This window comes from Oncorhynchus clarkii, chromosome 1 (genome assembly GCF_045791955.1).
Source record: "Oncorhynchus clarkii lewisi isolate Uvic-CL-2024 chromosome 1, UVic_Ocla_1.0, whole genome shotgun sequence".
Taxonomy (NCBI): Eukaryota; Metazoa; Chordata; class Actinopteri; order Salmoniformes; family Salmonidae; genus Oncorhynchus; species Oncorhynchus clarkii.
Genome location: NC_092147.1, coordinates 66,448,988 through 66,462,135, shown reverse-complemented (window position 1 = coordinate 66,462,135; position 13,148 = coordinate 66,448,988). Strand labels below are relative to the sequence as shown.

General features: G+C 40.0%; 1 protein-coding gene across 1 annotated transcript in view; it reads left to right on the top strand.

Moving 5' to 3' along the window:
• LOC139410666 (ubiquitin carboxyl-terminal hydrolase 54-like) overlaps nucleotides 1-13,148 on the top strand; it is a 109,339-nt gene that overhangs the window by 10,468 nt on the left and 85,723 nt on the right. The window contains exon 2 of the mRNA XM_071156055.1: nucleotides 8,758-8,859. The gene's annotated coding sequence lies outside the window, so the exon portion shown is untranslated. The remainder of the gene's footprint in view (nucleotides 1-8,757; nucleotides 8,860-13,148) is intronic.

The following is a 13,148-nucleotide window of genomic DNA, read 5'->3' as shown; positions in this document are numbered from 1 at the left end:
GGACTGGTGCACTTCACAAAATAGATGGCATCATGAGGATGGAAAATTAGGTGGATATATTGAAGCAACATCTCAAGACATCAGTCAGGAGGTTAAAGCTTGGTTGCAATATGGTTCTCCCAAATGGACAATGACCCCAAGCATACTTCCAAAGTTGTGGAAAAATGGCTTAAGGACAACAAAGTCAAGGTTTTGGAGTGGCCATCACAAAGCTCTGACCTCAATCCTATAGAAAATGTGTGGGCAGAACAAAAAAAGTGTGTGCGAGCAAGGAGGCCTACAAACCTGACCCAGTTACAGCAGCTCTGTCAGGAGGAATGGACAAAAATTCACCCAACTTATTGTGGGAAGCTTACCCGAAACGTTTGACCCAAGTTAAACAATTGAAAGACAATTTTACCAAATACTAATTGAGTGTATGTAAACTTCAGACCCACTGGGAATGTGATGAAAGAAATAAAAGCTGAAATAAATCATTCTCTCTACTATTATTCTGACATTTCACATTCTTAAAATAAAGTGGTGATCCTAACTGACCTAAGACAGGGAATTGTGAAAAACTGTGTTTAAATGTATTTGGCTAAGGTGTATGTAAACTTCCGACTTCAACTGTATCTACAATAATTCATGGAGACAAAATTACCCCTAGAGTCAGTAATAGTGCCCCCAACAATCAACCAGACAGCATTATGTCCCCTGGGATAATGACCATGCGATATGCAACACATAAAATATGTTAGATAATCACATCATGTACACATAGCCTTATTTAACACATGCCAGAAGTGTGAGTGAGTGGAATATGGGTGGTTTATGGCTCCAGTTAGTCAGGCTGGCTCGCGTCACTGTTTAATAGGATGCTCTCTTCATTGTTTTGATTGGACCTACAGTTCTCCTTAAGAGGAGATGACTTAAGGTTAACCACACCGCTATTAAACATGTACAAATGTCAGCTGTCCCTGCTGTTCTCTCAGCGCTCGAACAGGCAGAATGAATGTCGGCTGCAGCACAACAAAATAACAGGCGGAGACTTACAAAAGGACAGTACAGTGAACCACAATATTTGCTGTCATTGAGTCGTGCATTCATTCATTGAAGCTGACATAACACATTGTATCTAACATGAAGGGTGATTATTATGGTATGGTTACAATACAAATCCATACATTTTTAAACCACATTGTGGACCACTCAGATAGTGTGAAGCGTGGGAGGACTATGTCAGCTATGTTAACAACAACACAGTCGAAGTTGTGGGGGTCAGACGACATCTTGTTCCAAAGTTCTTTAAAACTTCATGACCCATCTGTCCCATGTTCTCTCTCTTTCCATCTTTCTCAAAGCCCACTTTCAGGCAGTATTGGTGAAACATTGCGCTCTAACATAGGTTATAGAAAGACTCACAAGGACTTGCCAAGTTGGGTAGCCTAACCCTGCAGATTTGCTCATTTTAATACAGGGCATTTTCATGTGAAAGAACCCATGAGCACCAACGTAAAGCGCAAAAGAGCATATCAAATGTTTCAGAAATGAAGGCATACATTTTTCAACCATTTTCTATTCTTAATATTAGGAATAAGCAGGTTTTGATTTCTGGTTAAACAGTTGGAAAGGGGTGACATCACCAGGTGGTAAATTAGTTTATAGACCAGTAAGAAAGAGAGTTCCAAACCTCTCTGCCAATAACAGGTAGTTTTCAGTTTTCCCCTCCTCACACAGACAGTCCTAGAACAATTCTTGCTTGGGAAATTGCTCTTTGCTAAGAGGCTATGTTTGTTATTTTTTTTATTGCTATTTTTATTGAAAACAATCACAGTAATTGACTTAATTGTCAAAAATAAATGATTTGATATTGAGCTGAAAAAAATTGCATTGGACCTTTAAGATATTTTCACATTTCTCCCCCTCATTAGGAGAGAGGATAATACAAGTTTGTAGAAGGGTCGTTCCATGTAATTTCAGCAACTCACCATCTCAGCTTGTTCTGAAATCATTTATTTAGTTTGAAACAGATAAGATTAGCATTCATGCAACATTATTTTGTTAACACATAGTTTGATATATGAGAAATTCACCTAATTGATTGCACCCAAATTGGCCATTTTAATTTATAGGATTCATATAATATTCAATAAATATAGTACCTAACATCCGATTTGGACCAAACTTGTTTCAAACGATGAGTAAGACATTTGGAAACCCCAGAGTTAAAAGCCACCCACGGACCCCCCACACCCCATGCCAATCCCACCCCATCAACAAGTATACAATATCAGTTCTCTATACAAGTAGTATGGACCTGGGATTCCGAGTATTGTATGTTTTTTTTTTTTTTTAAGAATTTTGCAAAACATTTCGAAAAACCTGTTTTTGTTGTGTCTTTATGGGTTATTGTGTGTAGATTGATGAGGATTTTTTTATTATTATTCAATTTTAGACTAAGTCTGTAACGTAACATAATGTGGAAAAAGTCAAGTGGTCTCAATACAGCAGGGAACAGAATGGGGGAACCAGACAGATACAGGGGAGGTAATGACAGAGGTGATTGAGTCCAGGTGAGTCCAGTAAGTGCTGATGCGCGTGAAAGGGAAAAGACAGGTGTGCGTACTGATGGTGGCAGGAGTGCACATTGCTGGGGAGCCTGGCGCCTTCGCGCGCCAGGGAGGGAGAGCGGGAGCAGGCATGACAGAATCTTAATTCGGAGTAAATATTTGAACAGTTTTAGGAAAACCTGGTCACATAAAAAACGGAGGGAAGTTTTACCGTCATTCTGTTATCAAACTTTGCATCTGCAATGTTGTTCAAGTAAATGTTTTATAAAAAATGTTCAGTTGAAATGATTAAAAGTAGTTTCTTGTCCATAGAGTGTTATGGTTTGTTTCACTTTGCAATCAATGGTTTTTGTTTGGCATACGTTTTTTAAGTCAAAAAGTGATTATCAGCATCATTCTGTTATCATGGATTTGCCTTACACCCAACACCCCCCTCTTCCCTCCCACTGTGGTTTTTGGTGTACCGTAAGAGATAAAAATGATTTCATAATAAGATGGGGGGTGTTGGTAGAATCATTGCAGAATAAGTAACCTACAGTAAGTGCTCCTAAGCTAAGTCTTTACCTAAGGCCAGACTAAATTTATCCACTGTTTTTAATGAATTTTCCTCCCAGAAAAGTGAGGCGAGCGAGCGAAAAAATAACAATACAAAATACATTAGGAGGATAAGGAATAACAGTACTTTACCACATTGTCCTAGGCTATATGGACATGAACAATAGGCAAAATATTCCATTTCAGACTGATTTTCAGTTCATTATTATGAATACACAAATTAACATTATTCACATAGAATATTGCATTCTATTATACATCCTATCATATTAAAAAAAATGTTTTTTAAAAGTAATGTATTATCAGTTCATTAATCTACTTAATCATATAGCCTAACACATTCAAGAATGATTGACAATAAATAATTGTAATCAAATTAAAATGTTGATGCATAATAATGAGTTCATTACCTGAATGCATCTCTATAGCCTAGGCGTTAACAAAATATTAATTTAAATATGATTAGGCCTCTCATAGACATGGCCTTGTAGAAAGAGGGTCAATCAAGCTAGGTCTGCCAAATGAATGTAGCATTGGAAAAAATACTGAAATCCAGCCATAGAGTATAACCTATCATCGTCAAAATATATATATTTTTGTTTATAACATGTACAATTAGAAGCATCACTCTATATAGATCCAGCGTGACTAAATTTGAGCCCAGTACCCTTTCTCACCGTATCCTCCTTCGATTGTCTCACCTGGCTGCCAGGAAAAGCCCCCACCTGCTGATCTGCACGAAGTGTGAGCGTGCCACTGGCTATGTACTTTGCTGGACATTCTTGCTGTTCTTGGCGGCGCATCATCTCTTCAAAGGCATTCCGTCGTGGTGTTATCGGTTGGCCTACTACTAATGGTAGTACCGGTAGAATGTAAGTTTTGAATTGCAAATCACCCGTCCAGCTGACACACTTCGATTTCATCAATCATTTTGACTTCAATTTGGTTGTCCAAAATACTATCAGCTTGCACTGTGTCTTTGCTGATGAATGCCCTGATCGCTGGTCAGTCAGTTGGTTAAATTACATTGTTGTTTCGTCTATTAATCGCTTCTATTAGATCAGAAAATGATGCAATAACCATCAATTTAACCGACTGTTTGTTTATAATGAGGGACGTCCCACGTTTAACCTGGCTTCAGCCATGACTGCATGAGATAGAAATGAAACCTCTGCACGTCGCCTGAGGGGGGAACGTGTGTGTTTCATTGTCCAATCCGAGGCTCGAACATGATCTGACCGTGTGATCTGAGGCTGTTTGCTCTCTTGGACATCTATTTGGGAAAGCCTCAAGGGAGAGTGGACAGTGAATTATAAACAAAGAGCGGAATATATTTCCCAACAAATGACACACATATTTTATTCATTTATCGGGGTGTGGAGAAAAGTGAGGCGGCGGGGCATCCGCTAACCCATTTTGATTGGATAGAAAGGTTTGCCAGAAACCACCATCAGGAAGTCCAAACCCAAATCCAGCAGTGACGAGTCATCCAACCTCAGCCCGGCAGACGCCATAATCAGAGCATGTTGGGTTGACATCAGTGGTATTAGCCTCTATTTGAACTTTAACCAGCCTTACATAGAATATGTTCACATATCCTTTTTAGACAACAATGAATTGGGATTTCTCTTTTCTTATCTCTTCTGTGCTTATGATGTTGAAGCCGGTGTCTGGTACTAAAGATAGAGGCTTCATGTAGTTTTGAGGAGCGTCAGGGTCGGTTTGCTCATTTGTTGACCAGTGGATCACTTCCTCCCTTTGGCACCAGTGTATGCCAGGGAGGCATATGGTGAGTGAAAGTTGAGACTAGTTCCAGGTTCCAGCCCACCAGAGTACATCGGTGGGATCTGATAGAAAGAGAGACTATTCTGAGCGCTAAGTGTTGCATCAGAAAACATTTTACAGTAGAATTACGTATAAGAATGCTCAGTAGATTAGAATATGTCCTAGCTAGCTGGATCCCTTAGAGATTCCAGCAATTGTGACTAAATGGATGCATGAGCATTGGTGAATGGTGACTGACTGTCCACGATGGGTGTGGAGGTTGACACCCTAGGAAACTGACAGCATCTGTTTACAGCCAGCTAGCCTCATTATCCTGATGCACCCTTTGCACCTCGTCCCCTAACCCTCCTGATCTTTGCTCCCTATGTATCTAACAGTGACGGATCCTATCCTTAGTCTGTAGTGACATTATGGGTCAGGTCAGGTCCTCTCCTAATTGGTTGGAAGAGAGGAATCTAATATTGTACTCTTTTGTTGATGCGCAGCAGTTTAATTTGTCTTAAGGCCTCTGTTTACGGCTTGAAAGGAGACGAGTGGTGCATTATCTCAATTTTGAAATGTGTCTCACACAATAAAACGTTATTCAGAAAGAGAGAACGGGCGAAACACTGTAGGGGGACGTAAGATAGTTCGAGGTAGCCTGCTGTTTGGTGTTGGAAATAATTAGATGGCAGTAGTGAAGCTGTGTTGATTTCACTTCCCCCGTTGGCGACACGCTGAGATGAATCGAATCTCAACGAAAAACCACACATAATCCTTAATTGTCCACATTTGCATATTTCAATAATTGATTGTGTTCATCTTGTGTAAGGGAGATTTAGGGAGCTAAAGTTTAGAATTGCCTAGTAGGGTTTTATGATAATGCGATGATAGTTTATTGTGCTTGAGGACCTTCTCTGGCTTATTACAATGTTGGCAGAGAGCAGATTGGTGCTGTACTGGGAATAAACAGCAGAGCACACTGAGATTGTGTTTGCCCCCTGGATAGACTGTGACTCATTGGGATTAGTTGGGCAGCAGCACTATAGGTGTGCCTGTGAAAACTCCTGAAGGGGAAACAACAGCAGTAGCCAAAAATCCCAAATAAGACTAACTTCAGCAGCATGAGCAGAGTGATAAAAGTCTTGGCAGAATATAACATTTGGCACTCTAGTCTTTTATGCCACTGTCTTTTTGTGCTAATGGTTCCACTGCGTCTTATGGTTATCTTTCCAGAGATCCTATTTCTTCCTCAAGACTCTCTATCGCTTCCTTTGCATTGCTTGGGTTTTCTTCTATTTCGTTTTGCGGAGCTCTCCGATTGGCTGCTTTTATCAAGCTTTTTGTAGGCCTACCTCATTTCCATTTCCCTCCGCATTGCTATTATGGGTGAGCATGGAAACCAGGCTATTTCCGATGACAATAACACTGGCCTACATCTCGCTAGGCTAAATATTGAAGCAAACAGTCTATAAATGAATCAGTGGGCCTACTTTTTTTGATTCATTCTTCCATTATTTAGAGTCTCTGTTGTGTTATTAGTGTTTTTACAATATGTGCCTCAGTGGCTGATGTAGCCTAACTTTACCTGGTCACAGGATCAGGATGTCCCCCTGTTTTACACTCCAGGATCAGAGGATGAAACAGATGATGAATTACACGGTCATTATCATCACCGTCCACTGCTCTGAAAACGTTTGGCCGGTGACAGATAACCGACAAGCCACTTTAGGCTCATGAAAGGCTGGTGCGGGCCGAATAGGGCGTAGCTTTCGAACGAATCACACGTTCACATGACAAATCAGTCATGACATTGGTCTTCATAGCAGCTATGATACCGTTCGGGATGTATGGTAATCATTTACCCATCACAGGAATTTCTGAAACTTTTTATGATCCGTATGACAGTGTTGGTGACTTAGGCCTAGATCAAGTGGAATTTTGTTTGAAACTCATTGATGTATAGCCTGCAGCAAATGTCTGATCTCTCTCCTGCTAATGGGAAATCATATTATTGCTATTTGTAGTATTTGAGTGACACACACATGGTTAGCAGATGTTAATGCGAGTGTAGCGAAATGCTTGTGCTTCTAGTTCTGACCGTGCTGTAATATCTAACAAGTAATCTAACAATTTCACAACAACTACCTTATACACACAAGTGTAAAGGAGTGAATAAGAATATGTACATATAAATACATGGATAAGAGATGGCCGTGCTGCATAGGCAAGATGCAGTAGATGGTATATAGTACAGTATATACATATGAGATGAGTAATGTAGGGTATGTAAACATGATATGAAGTGGCATTGTTTAAAGTGACTAGTGATACAGTTATTACATCCAATTTTTTATTATTAAAGTGGCTAGAGATTTGAGTCAGTATATTGGCAGCAGCCACTAAATGTTAGTGATGGCTGTTTAACATTCTGATGGCCTTGAGATAGAAGCTGTTTTTCAGTCTCTTGGTCCCAGCTTTGATGCACCTGTACTGTGTAACGGCTTTCTTCCTGGGAAGGAGAGGCGGACCAAAACGCAGCGTGGTTAGAGTTCATGTTAATTTAATAAGGTAACTCAAACATGAACAGGATACAAAACAATAAACGTGAAAACCGAAACAGTCCTAACTGGTGCATAAAACACAAAGACAGGAAACAACCACCCACAAATCCCAACACAAAACAGGCTACCTAAATATGGTTCCCAATCAGAGACAATGACTAACACCTGCCTCTGATTGAGAACCATATCAGGCCAAACATAGAAATAGACAAACCAGACACACAACATAGAATGCCCACCCAGCTCACGTCCTGACCAACACTAAAACAAGGAAAACGCACAGGAACTATGGTCAGAACGTGACATACTGACCTTGCCTTCTGGATGATAGCGGGGTGAACAGGCAGTGGCTCGGGTGGTTGTTTACCTTGATGATCTTTTTGGCCTTCCTGTGACATCGGGTGGTGTTGGTGTCCTGGAGGGCAGGTAGTTTGCCCCCGGTAATGCGTTGTGCAGACCTCACTATGTGCCTCAACATTGAGTGTTAAAGATACTTATTGCTACTCAATCCATCCAATCAACAAGTAAGCTATGAAATATTGATATTTATTAACCACTCGCAGACCAACTAATGGCAGAGACGCATCATCAATAACTGTTTTGCTTGCCTATTGCCTTGCCATACATTTGAACTGAAGCTCTGATTCAATGAGGCACGATGTGTGAGATTTATAAATATTAAAGTGATTTAGAGGGAGGAGCAAATGGCAAACAGCAATATCACACATGTATTCAATGATTATACAGTGTTTATGTCTTGCAGTCTGACTATAGGAAGGGGAGACATGTTTCTCAGCTAGACCTCGTCCATAATTTAACATTACTAAATGCTTGCTGTGTATTTGAAAATCGAGAAACACCAAAAGAGCCATGAAACAAACACCCTTCAAAATGTATAAAACCGTGTCCCGTGTGGCTCAGTTGGTAGAACATGGCACTTACAACGCCAGGGTTGTGGGTTCGATTCCCACGGGGGGACCAGTAGGAAAAAGTATGCCCTCACTACTGTAAGTCGCTCTGGATAAGAACGTCGGTTAAATGACTCAAATGTAAAATACATGTTAGAACTGTTCCCAAAGTTCCCTTTATACTGAAGCACAGCATAAATTCTTCATCTTATATAATGCCTTGTGTATCTCAGCGCTTGTAGAGGTTATGTAAACAGACTCATTGTATGGGGAGCCCTGTCAAGTTCAGTGTGTTTCCTCTTTCCTGGCAGCCCTGCTGAGTGTCTGTCTCTTTAATAGGTGTACAGAGGGGAGGTGGGAGGGGCTTCCTGAGGAAACAGGTATGTGCTGACAGGGATGATGTCATTATTTCAGTGTCACCTGGGAAGACCTACGTTGTAGCGGCTCCACTATCACACCTCACAGCTGCTAGAAAGACCGGAGTGCAGATGCCTCCCAGGCGGCACGTTGATATAAGTAAGTACAGAAAAGAGCTGTCTGTTATTGAAACTGCACTTTTGTCAAGCTAAGGGGTTGTCTTACAGTCGGGAAAGCCTGTTTCACAAGTAGCTTAGCAGGTGTGACAGGATGGGAGCGAAGCATCACTGAGCAGCAGACATCACAGACTGTATGTTTCTCCGCCAGTAATCCCTTGTGGGGCATGAATAGTGTATTTTTGGGGAAAGCATATTTTAGTCATAAGTATAGATGTGATGACTACAGCTGTCTCTTGAATAAGTAACTGAATGCTAATGTGAGAAGCCACAACCTTGTTTAAAAAGATGCTTTGCTAATTTAATTCAGCAATAAGGCCTGAGGGGGTGTGGTATAGGGCCAATACACCACGGCTCAAGGCTGTTCCAACCCCCGAGGTGCGTTATTGCTATTATAAACTGGTTACAAACAGTAACATTAAAAAGTAGAACAGTTCAAATAAATGTGCTGTCATACCCGTGTTACACTTTCAGCCAATCAGCATTCAGGGCTTGAATCACCCAGTTTATAATGTCCTTTATGCCATGCCATTGTTGAATACTCCTTTCTCATTGGCTTGAAGGAGATTCCAGAGCATGCATTATTTCCCTGTAATGCACGGTGTAGTTGCACAGTAGAATTCAATGGCTATAGTTCATTTTTACATTTTGAAAAGCTTTTGAAAGCGAAAGTCGAATTGAAAACAGCATTGGTGTTATTGAATTCGATTTTCATAATAGCAAGCTATGATGGTTTGGTTAGCTACACTAGCAAGCTGTGTGTTTACCACTGAAACGACTGTAGCTATCTAGTAAACTTGCTAGCTACTTCAGTGCATGTTGTACACATTTCTACCTGCAAATTAACACATTTCTAGCGGCAAATGTGTTCAATTATAGCCGTGGTATAAAAGGGATAATCAACTCAGGGCTCTATGCGTTCTCTGGAAAATGATGCAACTCCGTGGAGTTGCAACTTCACATCGTTCATTATTTTCCATAGAATGCATAGCCCCTCGTTGATTATCCCTTACTTAATGTTGAATTTATGCCCCTTAAAATAGTAACCTGAAGTAGATCAGTGCATGGGCCAGCTGCATTACTCACCATGCTCCCAGCTCAGTCCACTGGGCTTCATCCAAGGACTATTTGCATATTAGTAAATGTATGAAACTGTGGGAGCCAAGCGATTTCTTCCCCAATCTCAATGTTAAAAACTTTTGGTTGAGAGACGCCTCCTGAATCTATTGCCCCATTATTGTGGTGAATATGGTCATATATCTTTTCCTGACATTTACATACAGAGAAAAAAACTAAGACACTAGGCAACTTCCCCCTTCAAAAAGTGCCTCATGGGAAACCTTGAAAGATACTCCCTCAATCTGTGTGACTCAAATTACTAAGAAGGTCGAATGACTAAGAAGGGCAAAACAGTCCTAGGAAACCTCTTTGAATGATAAGATACCTATTAGAAGGGCACGGCTTTTACTTAATAGGTGTGTTGTCTAACCAATTGCCTCAGGGTGGTATGACTGAGAACAGCCCCAGGGTGTGTGTGTGTTTAGGTACCATCATATGACTGTGAGTAAACAGTATCATAGCCAAGGTGGCTGACTAAGAGCTAGGTCGGATGATGTCATTCAGGAAGTGGAGTCAGTGGACACAGTGAAATAAGGTACTGTACCGTGGGTCTACTGTACCATATGGCCTGTCACAGAGTCATATGACACATATCTCCATTACTCGTCTTTGTTTGGAACGCTTGAGAGAAGTTAAGTTGCTATTTTGTTTGGCATTTTACCGTCAAAATACAAAGTCCCCTAATTTTGTGTTTCCACACTTTGTTACTATTAATAATTTTGAATATCCCTGTTATGCTCAGGTATTAGATTATTATGACACAAAAGGTTATGTGTTTTTGTTATTACATAGAGGCATATGAGCCTTTCAAGTATGATATATTAACTGGAGCAAACTTATACAGCGTAAAAACAATCTTACTCTTGTCTCTCTCTCTCTTTCTCCCAGAAACATACACACGCACACAAACACATATTTGTTGAAAAAGCAAAACAAAACCCTTTTTAATTGGTCTGGATGTGGACCCCCTCTTTGTTAGCAGGCTGAGTGGGGGCCTTTGGAGAAAAGGAAACTCATGTTTGAGCAGAACGCCGGTGCATTGTTACGGGGCTAATACTTTGTTTTCAAATAACAGCTTTTGTCTTCTGAATGAAGGGCCTATTGTGAGAAAGTGTTCTAATTCCCGAATCAAAGCTTGACACAACTTGCAGATTGTGTCCCTTATTTATTTTATTTTATTGAAGTAATCATTGGCTTTTCATGGAGTAGAGGGGCATCTTCTCTGGAACTGTTCTTATAGGACACCCAGTAGCATTCACGTGGTACACTTTGTTTTCTAGGTTGTGTTTGTGATATTCTCTGGGCTTTATTTCATTTGTGTGCAGATTACAGGCTGTGCTGCAGCTTTCAAAAGTCTTTATTTGATCCGGGTGATGGATGCAGATAAGAGTTGGAGCAGGCACCTGTTGCACTGCAAATTAGCTGGAAAGGGATTTTTAAAAAATTGACCAATCCTCTCAAATTACAAGCTCCCAACAAAGGAGGAAAGTTTAGAACAGAACCCAATAGGCCTTTTCTTGATGATCACGTTGAGTCACACAATTGTGGTATTTCAATCATATTGTTGCGTTTTTCTCAGAGAACTATATAAAAAAAAATGTGACACACAAAGTAGCCTAACGTGACTTATAATGGATCAGATTGTGTTGTGCTCCATGCTCCTAGTGCTAACACGGACTTCCTTCACATGAACTCTTTGTATTTTCTCATTAGGGTTTTAATGATTTTGTCCTCCTTTCACACCACAGCTAAAGCTTTCTATATAGTATGTGGTGCTATGGAATTGTAGCAGGGAGTGTGTGGGCAGTCAAACACAGTATTTGTTGACTTAACACGATTACTGTTTACCTAAGCTTCTCCTTATGTGAAGTTCCACAAATGTCCCTTGTGATAAGCACTACCTCATGTGTTGTATGGTGGTGCGTGGAACTTTTCTCCCTGCATTAAAACGTTTAATTTTCCCTCCAATCCCTCCCTGCCATATCATTTTACAAGTAAAGCCTCACCCTGAGGGTTCACACAACTATTCATCCGCCAATATAAAGTTTAATGTGGGCCGGTCTCTCTCCTCCCTTCCTTCCTCTGTGGAATATACTGAAAATCATCCACCTATTTAGTCATATACAGTTTCGTGTGAAAACTGTTTCCAGTCATGTTGTGTGAATCAACTCACGCTGTTATGACAGACTCGTCTCAGAGTTCAAAGTCGCGTTATGGTCTCTCTCTGGATTGGACATTTGCCACCTTTGAAAGCAACCACTGTTGGATTAAAGATATCACAGCTTGGCTGTGTGCCACTAACACCATAACACAGTCACAAAGCTTGATCAGAGTTAAAGACCCAGTGCAGTCAAAACTTGATTTCCTGTGTTTTATATATATTTCCAAACTAAGAGGTTGGAATAATAGTTTGAAATTGTGAAAATCATGATAATACATGTTTAGTGTAAGAGTTGTTTGACAAGAACACCTGACATTTCAGCCTGTTTTGGTGGAATGGAGTTTTTGCCTACCTGGTGACATCACCAGACGCTAAATTAGTTCAACCATTACAGTATAAACCCTGTCTGGGGGGGTTCTACTAAACGATATGGAATTGCTTTAAGAAGGTCATACCAAGGATCATTTTGCTACTGGATTTTGAATTTTAAGACCCGTTGACCTATATATATATTTTTTTTATTTGTCCTTACTGCTATTAGCCTATACAAACGCATTGTATAACAGATTCACTACATGGAACAACATATACAAATCTCAAGGAAAATATATAAGAAAGATTAGGAAACACTTTTAAAATGTTTTTTTTTTACATGTATTTAAACCCTTTATTTTTGGAACTAAACAGTCTCATATATACAGTTGAAGTCGGAAGTTTACATGCATTTAGCCAAATACATTTAAACACAGTTTTTCACAATTCCTAACATTTAATCAAAGTAAAAAGTCCATGTTTTAGGCCTGTTAAGATCACCACTTTTTTTTAAGAATGTGAAATGTCAGAATAATAGTAAAGAGAATTATTTATTTCAGCTTTTATTTCTTTCATCACATTCCCAGTGGCTCAGAAGTTTACATACACTCAATTAGTATTTGGTAGCGTTGCCTTTAAATTGTTTAACTTGGGTCAAACGTTTCGGGTAGCCTTCCACA